The sequence below is a fragment of the Henckelia pumila genome, chromosome 1 (assembly GCF_033568475.1).
Source record: "Henckelia pumila isolate YLH828 chromosome 1, ASM3356847v2, whole genome shotgun sequence".
Classification (NCBI taxonomy): Eukaryota; Viridiplantae; Streptophyta; class Magnoliopsida; order Lamiales; family Gesneriaceae; genus Henckelia; species Henckelia pumila.
This window is the reverse complement of record NC_133120.1, coordinates 140,904,464-140,930,844: the sequence shown is the minus strand read 5'-3', so window position 1 is coordinate 140,930,844 and position 26,381 is coordinate 140,904,464.

The window sequence follows — 26,381 nt, the reverse complement described above, 5'->3', positions numbered from 1 at the left end:
CACCAAATACAGATGAAATTCGGGAGTTGAAGAAAATGTAGCCATTCAGCAATTTTTCGCAAAAATGCCAAGCCCCTGGAGAGAAATGCTGATAAAAGAATACGTTCCAGGTAATCTTGATACATTGGCAAGACGCCCCTCCTTTTTGAAAGGAAAATTGGCGGAATGGTGTCATATGGCAGCATTACAGAAAAACTACAAGAAAATAAGGGGTATTAATAAGCATACTCCTTTATGTTGTAGAGAAAATAATCTCCCTAAGGTTATAGGGAATAAATCACAGGGATTTAAAAGGAAGAAATTCAGAAATAATCCCTACAATAAAAGAATGAAAAGTTCTTGGAAACCAAGAACATTTTGGTCCAAACAAAAGGCCAGATCCTATAGATCAGGTAGAAGAAGTGGACCTACAAGAACATCCCCAGCAACAAACTCATCACAAGGCATGGAAAGAACACCATCTAGAAGAACTTTCAGAAGAACTCATACGAGAGCAAGTGAAAGTTTCAAGGATTGCAACTGCTGAACATGTGGAGCAAGAGGACATATATCTACAAACTATCCAGAAAACGAGAAAAATGGAGTTAAACTCTTTGAAGCAACACCAGATATGGATGATGCGGTCTACTTTCAAGATCTAGTCCATGTATATCAATTTGAGGATATCCCCTCAGATGAAAGTATATACAAAGAAGAGATATTGTTTAGCCAAGATGAATCTGAAGATGAATCAGAATCAGAATCAGAATAAAGAAGAAGTGTTTCGACACGAAACACATGAGAGTTTGGCTGGATTTTTTAGTCAAACCATGATATCTCATAATATGGTCCAAAGGATTATGAGAGAAAATTCAACATTACAGAAGTACCAAGAATTTTCGGCAGGACAAGTAGAAAGAATCTTAGGCAACCTAGGACTTAGACAAAGAAGACATCATTTGATTTACAAAGTATCTAGAAGGGAAATGGCAATCCTGATGGAGTTAACAAGTAATCAAATAGAGATGCAGTTAATTCCTTTTGAAGAAGTAAGAGAGGAATTGCAAAAGCTGAAAATTGAGGTAGCAAGAACGATGTCTTGGATTTATATTGGAGCGATCCAAATAATGATCAAGGCAACTTTTAAAGAAGGAACAGATTCACCCATAGATATCGTAGTATGTGATAAAATAATGGGGAATATCCAAGATGTTGTTTTGGGTACGATCTTAGGAAATCTATGTGCAGAAAAAATGTAGGAGTTATTTATCCAAGAATAGCCTACAATTTAGCTGACAAAGACTTTAGTCAAGCCTTGACGTTGCATCAAAACTTCAAGAAAAAAATATTAATGAAGGAAGGTAATAGACCATATTCTATTACTTATCAAATTTCATATGCTCTTTCTAATACGCACCATTCTGAATTATTTATTAGAAATGAGTTTATTGAAATTCCAGAAATCTTTGGGAAAGTTGCTTAAGAAATATACCCGGAAAGAATCGAGTTTCCTTTAATTCAGGAAACATACATTCTAATACAAGATAAACCGGTTCTGTACAGAGATCTTAAAATAGAACCCCGAAGGTTATATTTCCAAGGTGACCGAATGACAAGTAGGTGGGAAAAATCTCCTATTCAGGAAATTCCACCAGAAGAAAAGGAGTTTTCAATAATAGGAAAACTTAGATCTCCAGAAAGATGGAAAGAAGTCAAAATAGTATTCGAAATTACAAGTCAGAGGAATCAATTTCCTTGTAACTCAATTTACTATTTAGAGAAGCAGGTAACAGGAACTTACCAAGGATTAATAAATATTGGAGAATTGAAAGTTCAAATCTGTGGAATTCCAGGGAAAGAAGTGGATCAGCTCATTCTTGGCCTAGAGTTTCTGGAGGACCATAAACCATGGAAACGCCTTGAAAAATGAATAGAGTTTATGGCAAAAGAAAAGACTTGGAGGATTCAATAAGAATTCTACGAGATGGAAAACCAAGAGAATTGGATAAGGGACAATCCCTTAAACAGATTCGAAAACTCTGTTTACAAACAGAGGAAGAAGCAACTGTTGAAATTAGTAAGTCATGAACATTCTTTACTGGAACGCATTGAAGAAGTGGAAATGAGTAACCATACTCTACCTTCTGAGGCCTTAGGAAAACTAAAGGAGAATAGTCTTAATCGGATTACTAAGTTACAACACAGTCTGTTAAAAATGGCGGGGCCATTTAGTAATCCCTTTAAAAAATGACAACAAGTCCTTTCTCCATATACATTCTGATAGGGATGTTGTATGAACAATATAAGGCTGAATATTTTGCAGCTTATATTGACTCGGGAGCAGGAATTTTTACAGCAAAAAGAGGAGTCTCCCCTGAAGAATGTGAAGAAGAATTGCCAAAAATTGCTGGACAAGATTTCTCTTGAAGAATTTTAATTCTTTGCAAAGGAATAAAACAATCAGAGATCCTTATGAGAGGAGCAGGTCAAACACCTTGGTACAAGTTAAAGACACCACCAATCTATTTCCATGATACAGGAGCTGATATCCTATGAGACCTCAATTCTAATCATCTAATCTCAGGATAAACAATAATAAAGCATACAAGATTACAAGTAATGAAATTTTTATTTTTTTTAAACACATGCACGGACCCCATGCACACATCCGTTGTAGTAGCCCATAACCAAAATCAGTAATTAAGAGATTAATAATAATTACTTGGGTAGAGTTCGGAAGCTCCGAAGGTGCGTTTGGAAGCTCCGAACATGATCGGAAGCTCCGAAGGTGGATCGGAAGCTCCGATGATATTACGTCAGGCATGACGTGTGGTTGGATCGGAAGCTCCGATCACCCCTATCCGAAGTCAACAAATGATATTTTGACACGTGGCAGATCAGGATCTTCGGAAGCTCCGATGGCAGGATCGGACGTTCCGATCGAGGTTCGGACGTTCCGATCGTTGTCTATAAATAGAGGGTCGAGGCTTCATTTCTAATTGCCAATTCCAAGTATTTCCCTCTCCTTTCTAGTCTATTCAAGTTGTTCTAGCCTTCCTAGGCTTGACTCGGCGGTCGGCGAGGCGCTTGGAAGTCGTAGCAGAGTTGTGCCCAAGTTCTGGAGGCATCGACATCAAAGGGCTAACGACGGACGAAGGTATAGCTTTTGCTTCCTATAAATATTTATGAGTATGCAATAGCTTAGTTAAGGCTTTTAGAGCACTTTAATGATAGTAGTATCATTTGGTAGTGTAGAGCAGACTATAGGCGTGGACCTAGAGTTGGTAGAGCTTGCACTGATTTGAGGTACGAAAGTACTGTTCGAGATATCATGACTGAGTATGCATGTACTATGTGACTGCATGGTTTATATGTCATTGATTTATGCTGCATTCATTTGCATACTGAGCTATCTCCTTCGAGATGTCTGTTAGTAGGGTTTTTCCCTATCCTGTTAGTGGTTGAACTTCCATCGATTTGGGTCCGGCATATCCACTGGTATTATGGTATGGGAGCCACCTCCTGAAGCGACGGCACAGCGTGCTACATACCAGGGCCCGGTCTGTCTCTGTTATCTGATTCTTGACCTCGAGTTTACAGGGAGTTCACTTTGCATGCATGTATACTCATACTCTCGTACTGAGCATTTTATGCTCACGTCTCGTACTCTGTGTTTTTGGAAACCCTATTCCATGGGGCAGGTTTGCGATTGGACGAGGCTGGGGGATCCAAGAGAGGCTAGGCAGTGGTTGGCCAGCTGGAGCTTCGTCTAGGTTTTATTTCTGTTGTTTTGGGTTGATACAGCTATTCGATTTGGTTGTATAATATTTGGATAAATTACAGATTCCTTTCCTTGGGATTGTATTTATTTATGGTTTCCGCAAGATTATTCTGATATCTTTTTTATTAAATTAATTGCATGCCTAAGTTCTGTTAGTAGGTGATCCAGGTAAGGGTCACTACATCCGTGCACGGGTCTGTGCCTACAATTTCAAGAACACACGGACCCCGGGTCAAGTCCGGAAGAGGGTCCGTGTGAAAGAGTGGGTGCCCAGTGAGCCAACTTGTGGCTATGGGCTTTGATGACTCTTTGTATAAACAATCTTTTGTTTAATATTATTTACACTTTTATTAATGGCAATGACTTTATCTTTCTTCATATTGTTATATTGTGATATACTTTTGTTGTTTTGATAAAGACCTTGAATATACCATAGTGTATGTAAGATGTGGTAGAACATGGAGATGTCTATCATGAAATACATCTTATAGTCACTGTATATTCTAAACTGTTCCTAGTCGATTGAGCCGTCCGATAATAAGGATAAGGATCGCTCGAGCTTGAGACTAGCATTTGCGATGCAGAGTACCACGTTTCATTGGTAGGGAACATGGAGATGTTCAAAGCATGCAAATGGATATTCATAGGATGAATAATCGAACTACCCTATCCGGACTTTCCAAGTGGTTATCACTTATCGAGTGGATAAAGTCCGCGGTTTTGGTTGTACACCATTAGTCCTTACTACTTGAAACATCATGGAGACTCTATATGCTAGTACTGTGCTTTGACTCGTTTACCGACTCTATGGGGGTCATCAGGTGTCGGGATTGGGTACAGTTACAACACATATAGGAGTCGATGCATTGTTGTCAAGGATTCACCACATACTTGCGAGTGTGGATATCCTATGCGATCTGAGGAGATATTAGTGTGACGAATCTCTGGCCAGAGTACTTGATGTGATTTAAGAAATGGTTTCTTAGTAGCACATGCGATGTCACTAATTTGATCTTCAAGATGTATTGCATAGTTATCGAATCTTGAGCGACTCTCGATATACCAATGGTTGTTGATTCGATCGGGATATATGGATGAAGGGACCGTACTGTACGCTAACCAAAATCTACTGGTTCTTGTAGGCACTATCAGTGATACCTAGGGAATCATGGGGCGATGTTGCTAGGCGCTTTACCATGATTCGTTGGGCAAGTCGGAAATCGTTGTTCCGAGTCACAAGGAGTTGTGAGCCCACGGCTAGCTGTATCCCTGAACCATTGAGGGTCACACAGTGTAATGGAGTTTTAATCCCCGTTGAGATAGTTAAATTTAATGAACAAAGAAGTTGGACTTCTTAAATAAGAGTAAGGGAGTAGGATTTCCTAAAATGACATAGGGATGGACATTTTTGGAAACCACTGAATTCGGATTCAGGAAAATTTATCTTGACTTTAAAATGTGCAGAAATGGTTTCTGTGCACATTGGTGAAATCGGTTCATCAATCGGAGTCACGATGAATTTTATATTAATTTCTGAACATGCGGGCTTTGCTTGTCGGGCCTCAACTTATGACTAATGGGCCCTAAGGTGTTAGTGGCCTGCATTATAAATAAGTTATTGCAGTACAGAAATTACACACAACTGGTCATAATTTTGAGAGCAAAATTTCGAAACCCTAGCCTCTCTCTCTCAATATTTCGGCCGACCCCTCCCTCTCTGTGTCAGAGAAATTCCGGTCTGTGATTTTGAATTGCAGTCTGGAATAGCGAATCAAATTCGTTTATTCTCTTCGCAGAAAACTTCTGATAGATTTTCTAGTGCAATCTATCAGAGGGATTAAACCTCCGTTCGTGGACCTGATAGAAGGAGTTCATCAGTTCCTGGGAGATACAAGAAGCGCAGAGAAATCTGTGTGGTGTCCAATAATCTCGCTTCGAGATTGAAGGTAAAATTTAATAATTGTTATTTAATTTTACACACACTTATAATTTAATCGTTGAACGGTTGATACCCACACTATGGAATTGTTCCATAATAAAATTTTTAAACTTCCGCTGCACCGGGTATCAATCGTGATTGATCTGACCGCCAGTTTTCCAACAGTGGTATCAGAGCCAGGTTGCTCAGATCAAACGATTAAATTAATCAATTGTACAAAATTTTTGAATCTCGTTTTTTGAAAACAAAATAAATATTTTTAAATAAAAAAAAAAAAATTTTCGGGGCAAAACCCGGGCGGCGATTGGATCGCTGCCCGGTGGGGCAGCAATCATTGCTGCCCCGGGCGGCGCACGGCGCCGCCCAAAGGGGGCCCACGGCGGCGCACGTCGCCGCCCAGGGCGGCGCTGAGCGCCGCCAGGGGAGCGAGAGTCGCTGCCCTAAGGGGGCAGCCGGGCTGCCCCCGGCCCACGCCCACGGGGTGCGGGCCGGCCCGGGAGTGTCCCGGGCGGCCCGCGGGAAAAATTAAATTTTTATTTAAAATTAATTTTAATGTGTTAAAATTTTATTTTTGGTCCGGTCAAAAATTGTTTTTGATTGGTTCACGAGATTTCGGATCGAATTGTTCGAGTCCGTAGATTTTAAAATTGATTTTTGGATAAATTTGAATTTTTGGAAAATTTTAATATTTTATCCTTAAATTGAATTTTGAAATCAATTATTTTTGGTACAATTGATGATAAGATTTGATCTTATGAATATATTAAGTAAAATATGATTTTATCTATAAAATTGGATTTTGTAGATAAAATATGATTTTATTTGATAAAGAGATAAAATATGATTTTATATGTAAAATAAGATTTTATATATAAAATATGATTTTATCCTGTTTAAATTTGAATTGCCACTGCATGTTATCCAATAAATTAATTTTGAATTAAATGTTATTGGATAAGGATGATCGATTGCCATGACCAATTTTGTAGGTGTATGTTAGGAATTTACATTTTGTTTTTATTGTTGTTGGTTTTATTAATGGGCCTGGTTTATGGCCCAGTATGAATGTCATATGTAATAAAAGTGGGCTTGGTTTATGGCCCGTTCCCACCCCTAAAAATGTATCCGCTACTTGTCATTGCTATTTATTGTAAATACATTAGATTTAGTGGGAGATCAAGATTTGAAGATGGTGGGCCCAGCAGACAATAAAGACGAAGAAATGTAAATTGGAAGCACATGTAATAGGATTGCATTGCATACTGCATATTACCTAGGATTGGACTAAGACTCGTGATTGGCAACCACGGGTCAATTAGAAATGGAATCGATCATCCTATATAATATATGATATTATGATTGTATGCATGTTTAGACATAATTGCGTGAATCCGGCAAGCATGCAATAAATTGAATATGATGAGACAAATATTTTTATAATTAAAAATCCCTCATTTTAAATATGATTTAAAATTGATATCAAGATAAATAAAGGAAATTTAAATTTGTTTAAATGTTCCTACCTTCCATCAACGATCAATGTATGTGATGCTACCCGCGGATACGGTCCGGCTCATATTATTGGGGGGCCCGTCCGTCGGAAAGCTGTACATTGGATCGACAAATGTTGTAAGTTGGGTGGAACTCCCATGGGATCGGCTCATATTATTGGGGGATCCACATGGCGACCGTCCATCACAACTTAATATTGATGGGTCATCTTGACATGTCACTTTAAACGGCGTCATATTATTGGGCCCTTATTGGACATGAGGTAAATACATGGGGGTTGCTTTGGAAGCTATTGGGCTCTACCTTTTGAGAATTATGGTTGGCTGATATTATTCGGGACCATAAGTTGGTCAATTGGACTCCATGTTCTCACTAAGGAAAAGTTTCCCGTTTTCACTAGAGGGTGGTGAAATCGTTAAAATAGTGGGAGTGAGATTCATAAAATTAAATTCGCCTATTTTATGTCTTAGTAAATTATTTAAACAATCATTGATATATGTCTGTTTTTCTTTTCAGTATTTCATACGATGAATTCGCGTAATCCTTTATTCTCGATCCTCGAACAAAACAAGTTGACTGGCGCCAACTATACGGAATGGTTCCGGAAGTTGAAGATTGTCTTGACTTCGGAGAAAATGCTCTACGTGTTAGAGAAAGCACCTCCGAAGGAAGCACCAGCTGATGTAAGTCCGGAGGAATTGGCCAAACTTGATTCATGGTGGGACCATGACATCAAGACCAAATGCTATATGCAAGCCTCGATGTCTGATGAACTCCAGAGGCGATTTGAGGACACCGTGAATGCTGCTGACATTCACGCTCAACTCAAGGAACTTTTTGGGGCTCAATCGAGGGCTGAAAGGTTCGCTACTGTTAAGGAGCTGATGACGTGTCGCATGCGTGAAGGGACTTCGGTCCGTGATCATGGGGTACGAGTGATTTGGCTCATACAGAAGTTAGCGACCCTAGATTTGGTGTTGGAGCATGAACTCAATGTGGATTTACTGCTTCTGTCTCTTCCTTCTTCGTTTGACGGATTTGTGGTAAATTTTAATATGAAAAAGATAGAGGCCACCCTTGAAGAGATGGTCAATATGCTCGTTACATATGAATCCACACTTAAGAAGGATAAGCCAGCTTTCTTGGTGGGCTCCTCATCTTCTGCTAAGAAGGGGCCAAGTACGAAGGGTAAGAAACGTTCTGCCCCACCCAAGAAAGTCGAGCCCGAGAAGAAGCACAAGACAAAGGCTTCAAACAATGGAAAATCCAAGGATGTTTGCCATTACTGCAAGAAGCCCGGTCATTGGAAGCGCAACTGCAAGGAATATCTAGAGCAGTTGGGAACTGCAAAGGGTATGTTCTATATTGAAATAAACATTTCACTTAATACTACTTCTTGGGTATTGGATACCGGATGTGGATCTCACATTTGCAATGATTTGCAGGTGATGACAAGAAGTCGTAGGCTTAGAATGGGTGAGACCCAGCTGAGGCTCGGGAATGGTTCCAGAGTTGAAGCTACAGCCATTGGAGATGTTTGTTTAATTTTGCAGAACTGTTTTAAGTTATTTTTAAGAGATGTTTTATTTGTTCCGGATTTAATTAAAAACATTATTTCTGTTTCTATGCTAGATAGAGATGGTTATTCTTGCAATTTTGTGAATGGGATTTGCAATATTTACAAGAATGAATGTTTGATTGGAAATGGACAACTTGAAAACGATCTATACAACTTAAAACTAAAAGACGTTCCAATAAATTATGTTGATAAACCGGCGACAACAAACAAAAGGAAAATCGATAGTCAAAACCCGGCAAACCTTTGGCACGCTAGGCTAGGTCACATTTCCTCAAGGAGGATGAACAAGCTAGTGGGAGAGGGCATGTTTGATATGTCTGATATTAACTCTCTACCTACTTGTGAATCCTGCCTAAAAGGAAAAATGACTAAATCTCCTTTTAAGGGGAAACCTGAGCATAGCCAAAATCTGTTGGATTTGATCCATACAGATGTTTGTGGTCCATTTAGAGTTGGGACTCAATATGGCCACACCTACTTCATTACCTTTACTGATGATTATTCAAGGTATGGGTATTTATATTTAATGAAATATAAGTCTGAAGCATTTGAAAAGTTCAAAGAATTCAAGGCTGAAGTAGAAAACAAGCTAGGTAAAAGTATTAAAGCACTTCGATCGGATCGAGGTGGAGAATACTTGAGTACCGAGTTTTTGGACTATCTAAAAGAGAATGGGATTCTCTCTCAGTGGACTCCTCCTATGACACCACAGCTTAATGGTGTATCGGAGCGTCGTAATCGAATTTTGTTGGACATGGTTCGATCCATGATGAGCTTCACTGAGCTTCCACCTTCGTTTTGGGGCTATGCGCTTGAAACGGCGGTATTGTTGTTGAACAACGTCCACACTAAAGCAGTGGACAAAACACCATACGAGTTATGGAATGGCAAAGCTCCTAAGTATTCGTACTTGAGGATTTGGGGATGTCCAGCTTACGTGAAGCGGACAGTGGGAGATAAGTTGGATAGTCGATCCAGCTTATGTTATTTTGTAGGGTATCCGAAGAATTCAATCGGATATTATTTCTATTATCCTGCTGAAACAAAGGTGTTTGTTTCTAGGAATGCCACCTTCTTGGAGAAGGAGTTCTTATTGGATAAGAAAGGCGAGATGATGGAACTCGAAGAAGCTCGAGAAGAACCCGAAATACAAAATAACGATCCTACGCCTCAGGAACCATTACTGGACATGCCTGAACCTAGAAGATCCGAGAGGACTTCTAGACCTCCTGTTCGATATGGTCTTCTTCTTGAAGGGGATCAAGATGAACCCAACATTGGATGTGATCCAAGAAACTTCAAGGAAGCAATTTCTGATGCGGATTCAAATTTATGGCTTGAAGCTATGCAGTCAGAATTAGATTCGATGCATACAAACCAAGTTTGGTCTTTAGTAGATCCTCCCGATGGAATTGTTCCAATAGGGTGTAAATGGATCTACAAGAGAAAGCTTGGGCCTGATGGTAAGGTATTGACCTACAAGGCGCGATTGGTGGCGAAAGGTTATACTCAAAGACAAGGAGTTGTCTATGATGAAACCTTTTCACCAGTTGCAATGTTCAAATCCATAAGAATCCTTATTGCCATAGCTGCATGGTATGACTATGAGATATGGCAAATGGATGTGAAGACTGCTTTTCTTAATGGAGACATTAAGGAAGAAATCTATATGAAGCAGCCAGAGGGGTTCACATCCATGGGAAGCGAGCATAAGGTATGCAAGCTTCAGAGATCAATTTATGGTCTAAAACAAGCATCAAGAAGTTGGAACCAGAAATTTGATGAAACAATAAAAGATTTTGGTTTCATCAAGAACCCGGAGGAACCGTGCGTGTACAAGAAAGTAGTTAAGGATGCTGTGACATTCTTAGTACTTTATGTTGATGACATCCTACTCATTGGGAATGATGTAGGGATGTTGCAGTCAACAAAGATATGGTTATCAGGTAGATTCTCGATGAAGGATTTGGGTGAGGCATCCTACATTCTTGGGATACAGATCTATAGAGATAGATCTAAGAGAATGATAGGACTCACTCAATCAACCTACATCGACACCATATTGAAACGGTTTTCAATGGATGGGTCCAAGAGAGGACATCTACCCATGTGTCATGGAGTTTCTCTATCCAAGTCTATGTGTCCCAAGACTGATGAAGAGATAGAGAATATGACACATGTACCATATGCGTCAGCTATAGGTAGTATCATGTATGGGATGATATCTACCAGACCGGATGTAGCATTTGCTCTGAGTGTCACGAGCAGATATCAAGCTAATCCCGGTCAAATGCATTGGAAAGCCGTGAAGGACATTCTTAAGTACTTACGAAGGACTAAGAATATGTTCATGGTATATAGAGGACGAGAACTGAAATTGGAAGGCTATACCGACTCTAGCTTCCAAAGTGACGTGGATGACTCGAAGTCAACCTCTGGATTTGTGTTCATGCTCAATGGCGGTGCTGTCTCTTGGAAGAGTTCCAAGCAGGACACCACAGCGGATTCCACCACTGAGGCTGAATACATTGCAGCATCAGCTGCTGCTAAAGAGGCCGTTTGGATGAGGAAGTTCGTCCAAGAGTTGGGCGTCATTCCTGAATTTGTTGGTCCAGTCCCGGTGTACTGCGACAACACGGGTGTCGTTGCTCAAGCAAAGGAACCAAGGTCTCATCAAAGATCCAAACACGTACTGAGGAAATACCACATCATCCGGGAGATTGTGGAAAGAGGAGACATCACTGTCGAACGAGTGGCCTCTGCAGACAATATCGCTGATCCACTTACTAAGCCCTTGCCAGGACCATTGTTTGACAAACATCGCGAAGCAATGGGTCTACGTAGTATGACTAGTTGGCTATAGGGCAAGTGGGAGATTGAAAGAGTGGGTGCCCAGTGAGCCAACTTGTGGCTATGGGCTTTGATGACTCTTTGTATAAACAATCTTTTGTTTAATATTATTTACACTTTTATTAATGGCAATGACTTTATCTTTCTTCATATTGTTATATTGTGATATACTTTTGTTGTTTTGATAAAGACCTTGAATATACCATAGTGTATGTAAGATGTGGTAGAACATGGAGATGTCTATCATGAAATACATCTTATAGTCACTGTATATTCTAAACTGTTCCTAGTCGATTGAGCCGTCCGATAATAAGGATAAGGATCGCTCGAGCTTGAGACTAGCATTTGCGATGCAGAGTACCACGTTTCATTGGTAGGGAACATGGAGATGTTCGAAGCATGCAAATGGATATTCATAGGATGAATAATCGAACTACCCTATCCGGACTTTCCAAGTGGTTATCACTTATCGAGTGGATAAAGTCCGCGGTTTTGGTTGTACACCATTAGTCCTTACTACTTGAAACATCATGGAGACTCTATATGCTAGTACTGTGCTTTGACTCGTTTACCGACTCTATGGGGGTCATCAGGTGTCGGGATTGGGTACAGTTACAACACATATAGGAGTCGATGCATTGTTGTCAAGGATTCACCACATACTTGCGAGTGTGGATATCCTATGCGATCTGAGGAGATATTAGTGTGACGAATCTCTGGCCAGAGCACTTGATGTGATTTAAGAAATGGTTTCTTAGTAGCACATGCGATGTCACTAATTTGATCTTCAAGATGTATTGCATAGTTTTCGAATCTTGAGCGACTCTCGATATACCAATGGTTGTTGATTCGATCGGGATATATGGATGAAGGGACCGTACTGTACGCTAACCAAAATCTACTGGTTCTTGTAGGCACTATCAGTGATACCTAGGGAATCATGGGGCGATGTTGCTAGGCGCTTTACCATGATTCGTTGGGCAAGTCAGAAATCGTTGTTCCGAGTCACAAGGAGTTGTGAGCCCACGGCTAGCTGTATCCCTGAACCATTGAGGGTCACACAGTGTAATGGAGTTTTAATCCCCGTTGAGATAGTTAAATTTAAAGAGTTAAATTTAATGAACAAAGAAGTTGGACTTCTTAAATAAGAGTAAGGGAGTAGGATTTCCTAAAATGACATAGGGATGGACATTTTTGGAAACCACTGAATTCGGATTCAGGAAAATTTATCTTGACTTTAAAATGTGCAGAAATGGTTTCTGTGCACATTGGTGAAATCGGTTCATCAATCGGAGTCACGATGAATTTTATATTAATTTCTGAACATGCGGGCTTTGCTTGTCGGGCCTCAACTTATGACTAATGGGCCCTAAGGTGTTAGTGGCCTGCATTATAAATAAGTTATTGCAGTACAGAAATTACACACAACTGGTCATAATTTTGAGAGCAAAATTTCGAAACCCTAGCCTCTCTCTCAATATTTCGGCCGACCCCTCCCTCTCTGTGTCAGAGAAATTCCGGTCTGTGATTTTGAATTGCAGTCTGGAATAGCGAATCAAATTCGTTTATTCTCTTCGCAGAAAACTTCTGATAGATTTTCTAGTGCAATCTATCAGAGGGATTAAACCTCCGTTCGTGGACCTGATAGAAGGAGTTCATCAGTTCCTGGGAGATACAAGAAGCGCAGAGAAATCTGTGTGGTGTCCAATAATCTCGCTTCGAGATTGAAGGTAAAATTTAATAATTGTTATTTAATTTTACACACACTTATAATTTAATCGTTGAACGGTTGATACCCACACTATGGAATTGTTCCATAATAAAATTTTTAAACTTCCGCTGCACCGGTTATCAATCGTGATTGATCTGACCGCCAGTTTTCCAACACCGTGCAAAACATCAAAAATAGCCAATTCTCTGCCAGCCTACACGGACCCTTACACATGAAGGGCACGGGGTCCGTGCATACACAAAAAAACCAAGATTCTGAAATGCGAGGAGGCACGGACCCTTACACAAAAGAGGCACGGGGTCCGTGCTCTGCTACATTAGAAAAACTTCAGCAATTACAGAGCCGAAATCAAGCAATACAACTCCCAAATTTTCATCAAAACATAATCATGCATTAAATCACAATCTCTCCAAATAAGACATGAAGTTCTAGAGTTGATCAATGCTCAAAAGGATAGAACATGCATCGGTTCTAGCTATTACAATCCGAATACAAAACATAACAAGTTTGATTACATAATCAACTTCTAAAACACCAAGGCCTCACTCTATCAACTCGACCAACTAGCCATGCGATCTCTGACTCGGTCCTGCCCCACCTGTTGCCAAGCACACATACAAAGACAAGACAACAGCCGGATAATCCGGTGAGAATAATATTCCCAGTAAAAGAGACTAGCATATAATAACATGTAAATATATCAAAACATGATATCAAATCAAATTCCACATATTTCTCAAGTAATTCATTCAATTGCGGAATTAAAATGATATGCATGACTTTAAAACTTCTGGATTATCGGACTCAGATAATCAAATGGAATTCTTCTTTCTTTATTTCTTCGGTTTGGGATCCCGAGGTTAAAATATCCAACGATCACATCAAACTCCCCTTTCGAGGTGGATGAGGTATATTTTAATCCTCTAGACTCTAGGGCATTATAGTGAGTTAATCGACACTTGTAGTAAATCGCCTACCAAGGCCACTCAGCTATAATCTCCAGATCGTCTAATTCAAAATGAATAATCAATCGTCTCAATATGAATGCATATGTAATATCATGCATTCAAATATAAATTCAATCATAAATTCATATAAGCATATAAACATGCAAGTATGTGATTTCTTCTAGGACACTCGAATGAATCCGGATTCGAGTTAATCGTCCTATTCCATTTCAAAGTCATCTTATACCTTATTCGCTTCGAAGGTACTTCAATCTGAAAAATCAATAATAAGGATAATAATCAATATCTAATCAAATTCATTCAAAAATCAATCAAACTTCTTCGATCGATAAATAAGAAAATCGATACTGTACCGACTTCAATCTTCCAAACTGTCCAAAGATGCTATCTCGCAACTCTGCTGACTTCAATTCAATCTATCAGAAGGAGTCATAAGGATCAATATCGACATCAAAAGCTCACTCAAACTCGATACGATCAAAACATAGAAACGATATCCAAAACTCAGACTGACGGCATAATGACTATAAACTGATCAAACCGGAAACGCAGACAGCAATTCAACAATCCAATAAACTCATTTCAATCAATACATATCATTTCCAATCCAATCCCAACACATCTCAAATTCAAAGATTTCGAAAATCACTAAGAAAATCATAACAATTCCGAACATCGTTAGATTTTCGAACCGTCTTAGATATACTATCACAGCTACCTCAAGAACATCCTCTCCGAATATCAATCAATTCTAAAGACATCCAAAAATTCAAACCTCTTAGAAAAAAGAGAAACTTACTTCCAAACGGAGCACTCGATGCTGTGATCGCTAATCTGCCTTCAGAATTAAATTCCAACGGACGGATCGACCGGAAACTCAAATCTGAAAGCTTGAAGAAACGTTTCCCAAGCTTCAATTGGAAGAAACGTGATAGAGGAGATGAAGAAGGCTAAGGAGACTTGGTCAAATGAATTCCAAGACCAAATAATATAACAAATCCAATTTTTGGATTTTAGTCCCTGAAAATTCCAAAAATTTCAAAATAGTCCCTGATCAAATACAAGTCGATCCTCGAATCTATAATCTCTGATTATCTAAAATAAAGTCCATAAGATAATTTTGGTGCATTACATATCCTGTTAGGAAATAACTTCTTACAAATGTTTAAGAAGTACACACAAGACAATGAGTCAAGAAGACTTATGTTCACTACAATTTGTGATCATAAAATTATCGTTCAATGACTCAAGGTTGCTTTTTATCGACAATTACCGATAATATTTCGCAGCCAGCGTGGTGATAAAGGACAACTTTTTCACCCAAAAACGAAAGATCCAAGAAGGTTTGGAGAAACCATGTTGAAAATAACAACAGAACAAGAACTCCAAACAGAGGATATGAAGCTTCTCAAGGTAACTCTAAATCACAGAGATATAGAGTTAAAAAATAAGGTATCCCTTGAAGATGTCAAAAAGAGGCTAAAAGAAAGTTACAACGAGCATCCTTTGGCATGGTGGGATAGAAATCAACTCAAAGCCAGTTTTACTCTAAAGGAAGGCAAAGAGTATGAATTCGTCAGATATAAGCCTATCCCAATAAACATAACAGATCAAAGAGATATGAGAATGATTATCAAGTAACATTTGGACCTTGGTCTAATCAAATAAGGAGTTTCACCATATAGCAGCCCAGGTTTTCTGGTCAGAAATCATGGTGAAATAAAAAGAGGGAAACCCAGGTTAGTTATTAACTACCAATGTATTAATAAAATCCTGGAGTTTGATGGGTACTTTATACCCAGTAGAGAACATCTAATTAGCTGTGTACAAAATACTAGAGTGTTTTCAAAATTTGATTGTAAGTCTGGATTTTACCAGATTCGAATGGAAGAAGGCAGTAAGAAATTCACAGCCTTCTCTACACCACAAGGACATTATATCTGGGAAGTTATGCCTATGGTATTGGCTAATGCACCCCAAATATTTCAAAGAAAGATGGATAATCTTTTTAAAGATTATTTCAACTTCATGTTTGTTTATATTGATGATATTCTTATAGCATCAAAAAACATAGATGAACATATTAAACATTTAGAGATTTTCTCTAAAATTTGTACACAAGAAGGATTGGTTTTATCTCAAAAGAAAGCAGTCATAGCAACAAGGAAAATTGAATTCCTTGGAATTGAGATTGATGAAATTGGAATAATTCTACAACCCCATATTGTGGAAAAGGTAAAGAATTTTCCAGAAAAACTCAAAGATGTAAAACAACTCCAAAGTTTTCTAGGAGTAGTTAATTTTGCAGGGATGTTCATAAACAATCTGGCAATGTACAAAAAGGTGTTCAGTCCTTTGTTAAAAAAGTATGCATGGTTTATATGGACCGATGACCATACTAAAAGGGTGAACCAATTAAAGGAGATATGTAAGAATCTCCCAAAAATGGCTATACCCGTGGATGAAGATGATCTGGTGTTATTTACGGATGCCAGTGACGAATGGTGGGCAGCAGTCCTTACCAAGATCACTCCGGATGGAGAAATACCATGCAGATACTGTAGCGGTATTTTTTCAGAATCTGAGGCTATCAGATGGCATATCAATAAAAAGAAATTTTATGCAGTTAAAAGGTCTTTCAAAAAATGGCCATTATTTTTACTTGCTAAAAAATTCACTTTGAAGGTTGATAACACTCAGGTAAAAGCGTTCCTAAGAAATAAGATTGAATCTAAACCTGAGAAAGCTAGGTTATTAAGATGGCAAGCTTTATGTCAAAATTATATTTTTGATATTGTTATTATTAAATCTCATGAAAATATTCTTGCAGATTTCTTAACAAGAGATGGAAGACAGTGACGTGGATTCCATCATGAAAATGCAGAGGCATCTCAGGGAACACCTTGGGTTGCTTCAAACCGAGTTCAACCAGCTTGTCATAAGTGCCGATATGGCATACATGTTGCAACAAGCTGATCGGATCAAAGTATCCAATCGAATCACATGATGTATGCAAGCTCAAACTCAACTATGGGCTGCTATTCAAGGGCCAATTATGTGTGCCATATAAAAACCATTGGTTTCTCAGAAACAAAAAATATTAAAACCATTGGTTTTACAAGAACAAGAAATACAGCCACCGATTGTAAAACAATATGTTGAGGATTCTAATACTCAAGAAACAAGCGCTAATCTATCATCAGCTTTTGATGATCTAGATAAAGCAACAATCGATGAGGATAACTCATCAAGTCAACCCTCCGCCTCGGGGCTAAAAGAGGAAGAGATCAATCTTAGGCCCAACACTGACAAGGGAAAATCTAAGATTGATACTAACCCAGCTGTCATTTCTCCATTTCAAGTTTATCAACAAAGATGGGAGAAATTAAGTACAAGAAGTGAAATCAACCCAATCACTTGCAGGGTTGATGTTGCAGGAATATATCCAAGGGTTTGGCTAAAAACAATGTCAATCCTAAGGATGTAAAGCTATGGTATGAATTTGGGGCTTTAGCCTCAGTTTATACAACTTCACTAGGCTTCCAGGTAATATCATAGCTACCAAAATGGATTCAGGAAGCAGTCCAAGAAACATGGGAAAATAATTATCATTTGTCCAGAGGAGATGTTCTCGAGTTATACTTCTTTTAGTGCAGCCCCAGAACCAACAGGAAAAGGATCACATGAGCCCTTTCATTGCATCAAGCTAAGGAGACCTGACATGAATAATCAAAGACTTATCAAGGATCCTATATCTGAAGAAATGCCATAGGTGTCCACTTTTGGAGAAAATGAAATTTCAACCAGAAGGGCATGGGGTATTTGGGTTTGTCTCACCGAGATGGATAAGGTCAAGTTTCCGTTCAAATTTTATCAAAATTCTGTGAACGGATCATTCCTGTTAAACACAATGACAGGAAAAACTACGGCTTTTGCGGAAGAACTCTTCGAAAAGAAGAGGAACTTTTTGTGGAACAACAAGCTGTCGGGGAGTAAAGAAACTCGCCGAAAATTTTGTAACATGTCTCATATCGGAAGATGGTCAGAGAATATCTGCCCAGAATGTCCAAACCAGAATGAGCTAGAATTCGGAAAAACCTTCAAACCTCGAATGGATCGAAAAGATTTTTCCGAGACAAGCAAAGGTGGACAGGGACCACCAAAACCGCGTTTTCCCAGGGGCCCACTGCAAAAGAAAAAGATGCCCCGACAACAATAAAGAAGGCATGTGAGGAGAATAAATCCAAAAGAAAAAGTCAAGCATGTGACTCCTCCACTAGTAAAAGATGTCATCGGGCATGTGACTCTCCCACTAGTAAAAGATGCCATCAATATTGGCATAAAGAATTCAAGACAACCGTAAGATTCCCTGAAATTTCTCGGTGAAACGAGTGAAACTTCGGCTATAAATACAGGATTTTGAGGAAGCTGAAGACATCGATCATTCCCTTCAGTTTTCTTACAAATAAAAATCATTGTAATATTTTTCTTTCTACAATTATATTAAGATTCTGTAATTTTATGTATTCCAAGAACAAGGCTACTATGAGTAGCTAAACTAGTTATCTCCTCTTCAAAGGAGGTTGATTTATGTAATAATATATTTTCTGAATAAATTTCCGAAGCTCTTCCCTATCATGTTATTTTATTTTAAAAATTAAGCTTTTACTATATGCCCTAAGGTAGGAAACGAAATAGGGTTGTGCTAGCTGCTGCTGAAGGAGTCTGTGTTAGGAACCATCGGTTGCGATCGCGTGGTTTGGTTGTGAGGAGCAACCTGTAAAACCCGGTGGACATTACCCGACAACAGTGTGGTCAAAGAGGTATTCTGCTTTAATTTACTGATGGAAGCATGATGTGATTAAGCCTTTAAATATTAAAAAGGGAAATAAAGGGTAGAATGTGAATTATTTAGTTTTAAGGACAAATTCAAGAAATTATTTAATGAATTAGGGATATATTTGGAACATGAAAAGTGAAAGAGATATAATACGGAAAATGGAAAAGAAACAAGGATATATTTAGGAATTATCCCCCATAGATCCGATATTTATTATAAGGAATATGTATGTTTATTAGTAATAGTATGCAACAAAGTACTAAATTAAATTTACATGGATCTATTACAACCATTGATGGTTGTTTGATCTTTTAAATCCTCAAAAAATATTTAGTCATGAAGTACCATATATAAGCATCAATTAAAAATAACGTGATCGATCTTTTCACAAGGATATTAGCGATATCAAACTTTAATAAAGTATCAGAAAAGATAGGACAACGTTTATGTGATACTTGCAATAGGGGAGTAATTCAGAATGTACTATTTATGACTAATTTATGATTTTTTCCTAGTAGTTTTTCATAATAAGGTTTTTATTGAGCCAATTTGCAAGAAACAAAATATGTTGTACTCTTTTTCATTCATTGGGTTTTTATCACATTGAGTTTTTTCTAGTAAGGTTTTAACGAGGCACATCCATTGTAAAAAGGACATCCAATAAAAATATAAATTGTTGTAATCCTTTTCCTTCACTCAAGTTTTAGTGCAACGTCCCAAAACTGAAGGACGCTACTAAACATATATACATTCTTTTTTGGAAAAATTTACGAAATTAAAAAATTTGTTAAAAGGGGTAAATGTGCACCAACAGTTGAATGAAAATATTCTCAACATCGTTGCCAACATAAACCAACATTAAAATAGGTAAAACTTGTTTTCCTTTCAAATAAAATAAGATAAAATGTGCACATCAAAACATTTCTTTTGACAATACGCTTATGCATATTCTGCCCGCCCGACCCTTTGCTTCTCTTCAAGTTCGACACCATACTCTCAATATAATCATCTAGGGCATAATTACCTGTACCATTCAAATATAGTGAGTTTAAAGACTCAGCAAGAATATACGTACATAAATCGGGCATTAACATAAGGCTTAAATGCAAGGGCATATATAAACATATCATAAAAATTTGTCATTTAAGGGTGATGAGATACATGCATTTGTGGCAACCATCATTATGAGCATATCATTTGGGATCCCGTAATCACGGTCATTGTACAACAAGCATATGGTCTTGAACATTTAAACTTTCATTATTTGGAAAGGTATTCTTCAAAGCTCATCTTAGGGCGCCAGTCCTATCATTCCATCTCGTGAGCACATCATTTGGACCCTGAGTACCAACCCCATATTGCCACCACAAAAACACATACAAAATCTACGGAGCTCATCCCTGAGTACCAGTCCCGTATTGCCACCAAAAAAACATATACTACATCAAAATATTTTCATGCATCATTAGCATCATAATTTCTTCATACTTCTCATAACTTCTTCAATTCATGCTCTTAAAACTTTCGCGATAAAATTCATCCATGCTAAAACAGGTGTAAAATCATATACACATATAACACTTCATAAGATTTCATTATTTACATAGTGAACATATATTTCATGAAGAATATAGCATATAAATGCATTACAAAGCATAATCGATCCACGTGAGTCTTTCCATCCGTCCAGGATATCCGAATTTGAAACCTTTTTTGATAGAACATCTTAAAAACACATAAAATAGCTTAAAAGGTCATAAACTTGAATTTGGACCTCAAATGCACGAAATGAATTTTTTTTTAGGCAAAACCATTCTTGACATGGCGGAAAAATATTTCGGCCCCAACACAACCCCCTCGCGCTAGGCAAAAGAAATTTATGCCTAGGTGCGAGGCGATCTGTCTGGGATTGCCAGGCAGGACCCCTTCGACTCTTTTTTTGAGAAAATTCTCACTCACGCATTGAAAAGAACGAGTATACACCCGAGAGAGCATCAAAACATGGAGTAAATTCATTCAAGACAACCAATCATTCAAAGTTTGATTCAAAGCTCCACATACACCGTAGACACACCAAAATTCTGAATTTTCACAATTAAACTCATAAACTTCTTTAAACTTTTGCATCCAAAACATCAAGAACGAATCACGCTTCACAAGTTACATTATGATCTTAAACATTCTCATCAATAATGCATAATACAATATATACACATCAATACACATGAGTTTCCATAGTAAAAATACCAATACCCTTGAATGGTTGTTTCAAAACATTAAAAACTTTTCTGATCGCTGATGTTTGGATTTAACCTGCACTTTGTGAGCGATCTAGCCTCGAACACTGAAGAACTTGACCTAGATTATGAAAGAATATTTTGAACGTGGGAAAAAGGAGAGGGAAGTAGGCGGCGTCCATGGAGAGGAGAGAATAAAAATTTAGACGCCTAATCAGTTTGTGACTAATGGATTTGGGAGTCAGCCCATTAGTCTCAAACACTAACTTTTAAAGTTTTTCCTCCTCTCAGATTTTAAAAAAATTCATTAAGGCATTAAACTTACATAAACATAAAATATTCTCTAGACCTCATTCGACGGCTAGTCTCATTCCTTCAGTCTAGTGTTAATCCCAAACCTGAAAAAATTAAAATAATTTGCAAAACATTAAATATCAGGCATAAATATAGCATCATATAAATTACACATAACATTTAATTTTCATAATTAAAATGCTTAAAATCATATAAATCATTTAAAATTTACGTGATTGAGTTAGTGGACTTTTGGACCTTACATTTAGTCCCGCTGGATTTTACTGTCAAGGTTTTAACGAGGCAACACTTGAGTCTCTATGAAGTTCCCATGCAACCATATGGAAAAGAAGAAACAACTATCTAAGAGCGAGTGATATGATATGATTTTGGATATAGATGATTATCAAGATAAACTTTTGGTTAAGATAGATATCTCAATCTTATCTATCTACAGATTTGAACACTGTAATTATACCTATAAATAGGAGTTCTCAGTATCAATGAAATAATTTTGAGTTATTCTCGTAACTCATTTTTCTCTCTATTCTCTCATTCTCTATCTTTTTTGGATAAAATTATAAAATTTTTATCGATTTGGTATTTTATTTGATTTTTTTAATTTTTTATTTGATAATTATTTTTCTTTGAGTGGTAGTTTTAAGGGGAAATGCCTCGTCCTTAATAAATAACTAACAAGTTCATCTATGAAACGTTTTGTACTTTTTTTATGTATGACTAATTTTTAGTTTTATAAAACTTTTGATTAGAAATTTAAATATTACAATAAATTAAGATATATAAAAGTTATATAGCTAATTATTTTATAAAAAATATCGAGTAGAATAATTATTAGTAAGATAATATTTGTTATTTTTTAAGTTTTATGATAATATTACGAGTGATATTGAAAGATATTATATTGAAACATATTTCTTTAGAATTTAAGGTAATTAGATTTAGGGATAGGATTGAATATGAACTCATCCTGTAACTCTTCTATTTAATTCTTATCTTGATAAAAAGCGAGAACCTTTTTTTCCCCTCTCGATCTCATACTTGACACAGTCGAGATTCGAATATTCGAGATCCCGTCGAGTAGAGAGAGGATATTCTGATTAATTTTTTCATTTAAAAAAACCCAAAAAAATGTGTTCTTGTTTTTTTTTTAAAAAATACCATTTTGAAACTTTATGTCTAAATAAAAAACCATTCAATTACGAACATATATGTTAGGACAGAAAACATGTTTAGAGGGGAGGTGAATATTTCTTAACAGATAAGTTTGTGCAATTACTGATTTATTCAGTGCGAAAACGTCTTGCATTAAAAATTTTGCTGATCCTTGTAAAAGGAATTAAAATGAAGTATGTATATTCGAAGGTTAAGCTTCAACTTATCTCCTTCTTCTGTTTTCAGAAAGATTTCTACTAGAAGACTTTGATTTATACAATCACTTGTACATACAATCCAACAGACTCTCGATTAGAACTCCTAGCAATTCAGTCTAAAAATACTCTTTCTAATCAGAATACTTTTTGATAGAATTACCATAACAACACTTCAATTTTCAGAGATTGATAGGCTTTATGTGTAGCAGAGTTAATCTCAAAATTGATTTGATATCATGGTAAGAGTGTGTTGACAACTAGAATATTTGAGCTTGATTCTTTCAAATGACTTCGAGCTTGGTACGGGAACTTTGCAGAGATTTCTTATTTCTTATTTTTCATTCTTGGTCTTTAAATATTTATAGACAATAAGCCAAAATTCAGAAAAGTAGACCGTGATGTTTTGTCCCAAAATATCAAACATCAAAGCAGAGTGTGCTACATGTATTTGTATTCTATTCAAAAATTTCATTGAGGCTCGGGGCTATTTGAACTATGGCTAAATAAGAAAATCAACGACATCTTCATGGTTTGTCTTTATCTTCAACTAATTGGATCACTTTTCTGGATTGAATAGCCAATGTCCAAACTGTTATTCTTTGTCTATAAATAGATTGATCTTGTTCGGATCGGTTATCAAAATGTGTATTGGTCCGATCAGTTTATTGTATGTAGATCGATTTCCATCTTCCGAATTAGATTACTTAGAATATATATAAATTTTCATTTTAGTTCAGATAACATCGTTGTAGCCATTTTACTTCGATCTTTGTAAGTCATTCTGATCCGTCTTGTTCTCGTGGCCCAACCCGAAAGCACTAATTAACCAATGCTTAAAGCATGCAAATCAACTTAAAGTGGTAATCAGAAAATCCAGATTTAAAACACTAAAACCACAGGTAGAATACAATCGGTTCTATATCAAATACTACAATAATAATATTTTTTTACAACCCCATCGAATATTATGCTAAAATCCCAAAATAACACAAACCTGGTACAGTAAAAATCCATCCTGCAGTGGCTCAACGACCGCTACCATCTGAACCGCCCAACATGAGTCCTGCCCCGTGGAATGGGGTGTCCAAAACAATAACCGGGGACGTGAGCATAAAAGAATCAGTACGAAAGTATGTGTATACAAGTTCTATGAATGCTAATGCAAGTGAAAGGTATCGGAAACCTATCATCAATAGAAATACTGCTCAATTAAAAGGCGCCATGGTATGTAGCACGCTGGATCGTCGCATCAGGAGGTAGATCCCATACCATAAACTATGGACATATCTGGATCCAAAACCATGACATCCATCCACAAATATAACGAGGCAGAGCGACCCCTCTACTGCTTATAAGAATAATAAAAGCTCAATATGTAATGCAGGCAACATAATATTCGTGACATAATCCATGCACATATAAAAAATGCCACATAAAAACATGCAAAAATAGTACAAGCATACTCAACCAGGTATCTCGGATAGTACATCCGTACCTTAAAGTAAGCAACCTAGCGATACAAGTCCTCTAGTCCAAGCCTATAAGCACACAATTATTGTATCACTATTTATCCTCTAAAAGCCTTAACTAGACTAATAGATACTCACTTAAATTAATCTGAGTACTAGTAGTATACCTGAGTCCATCGTTAGCCCACTGATGGAGATATCCTCGAAACTTGGGCACAACTCTACTACAACTCTAGCAGTGCTCCGTCGCCCCCTGGCCCTCGATAAAAACACCTAAAAGGCCCTAAAACCGAGCTAGAATTGGAGAGGAAGAAGGTGATTGGTGCATTTGAAAATGGGGTTCTCGGCCCCTATTCATAGACATAGATCGGATGGTCCGATCTTTGAGATCGGTTCGTCTGATCTCCCCCAAGAAACCCCCTCCGATCTAATGTCTCCTTATACAATAGCTGGCTACCGACAAAGTTTGGATTGTCCGATCTTCCAGTACTGTCACATCAAATCTTTTTCTCTTATCGAAATGAGATTGGATTGTCCGATCTCCTCAGAGCCTCCAAACATCAACATAGCTTCCGAACTGTTCGGATGGTCCAATCCCTTGGCCTTGTATAGTTTGGATCATCCAAACTCTTGAATACTTGGAACTTTCCTGTACCATTTCAAACGTCCTGAATCCAATTTTTTACTCCTTTGTCTCATTTAAGAACTCTTTAATCATGTTTTTAGGAAATGAATTAGTAAAATTAGTTGTCGGGCTACTATACTTGTCTTTGTACAGATTACTTTTGTCATCACCAAATATATTATTTTTACTTGAAATATAATATAAAAATGTTATGAATAATAATCCATAATTTTCTTCAGGAAACTAAAAAAAATTGTTACTAATTTTTTTTAAAAAAAAACTATTTAGAAACTTATATCTCCAAAGAAAAATAAAACCTTTAACTAGAAACATATAAGTGCATAAAAAGATCATGATATATGTTAATAATTAAATTTGATGATCATAATTTCATGTATTGTACGCAATAACTAATATTAGACAAATTTGTTACGAAATGTGTTTTTCATGTATAACCTAATTTCACCTCAAAGTTGTGATTAACATATGAAAGCTTTTTATTCCACGTTTTCAATAAAAATATCAGTTGTGCACGAATAATTATTGATGAAATATTTGGGATACAAATTATATACAAAATGCGAATTAACCAATAAATTTTGTTAAATATATTAAGGGCAAATTGCATCTCTTATTTTGCATATTATTTATAATTAAATAATTATAAATAAAAATTAACTAAATTATTAATAATTGTTTTAAAAATATACTCAAAATCAAAAGTTTTTTCGTGATTCTAATATTCTACCCTTTCAATAATAAATAATTATGAATTTCCATCAAATAGAGATTCTTTCTTTAGACCATATTTTAATTGTTAATATGATATAGAAGGACCACCACTAAAAATGATTATTATACCATTGATCGTGAAATATTGATTGCTTGTCGAACCTTGGGAATTGCGTGAATGTAAGATACTCAAATTCGGGGATGAAAGAGTTATAGAAACGTTCTTGGTGGGAAAAAATGTGAATGAAGGACCCAGTGAATTGAATTGAGTCCGTGAAAAATCCATCAATTTTTGTATGGGTTGAAGCCCGATAACTTGTACCTCAATATTTCAATAAAGTATATTAATTACATTAGGTCTTGAATTTCATCGAGAAGATGTTTTATTTCAATATCTATTCCGATATTAATTAGGATGAAAAAAACCCCGAAATTTCTGATCGGGATTTTTTC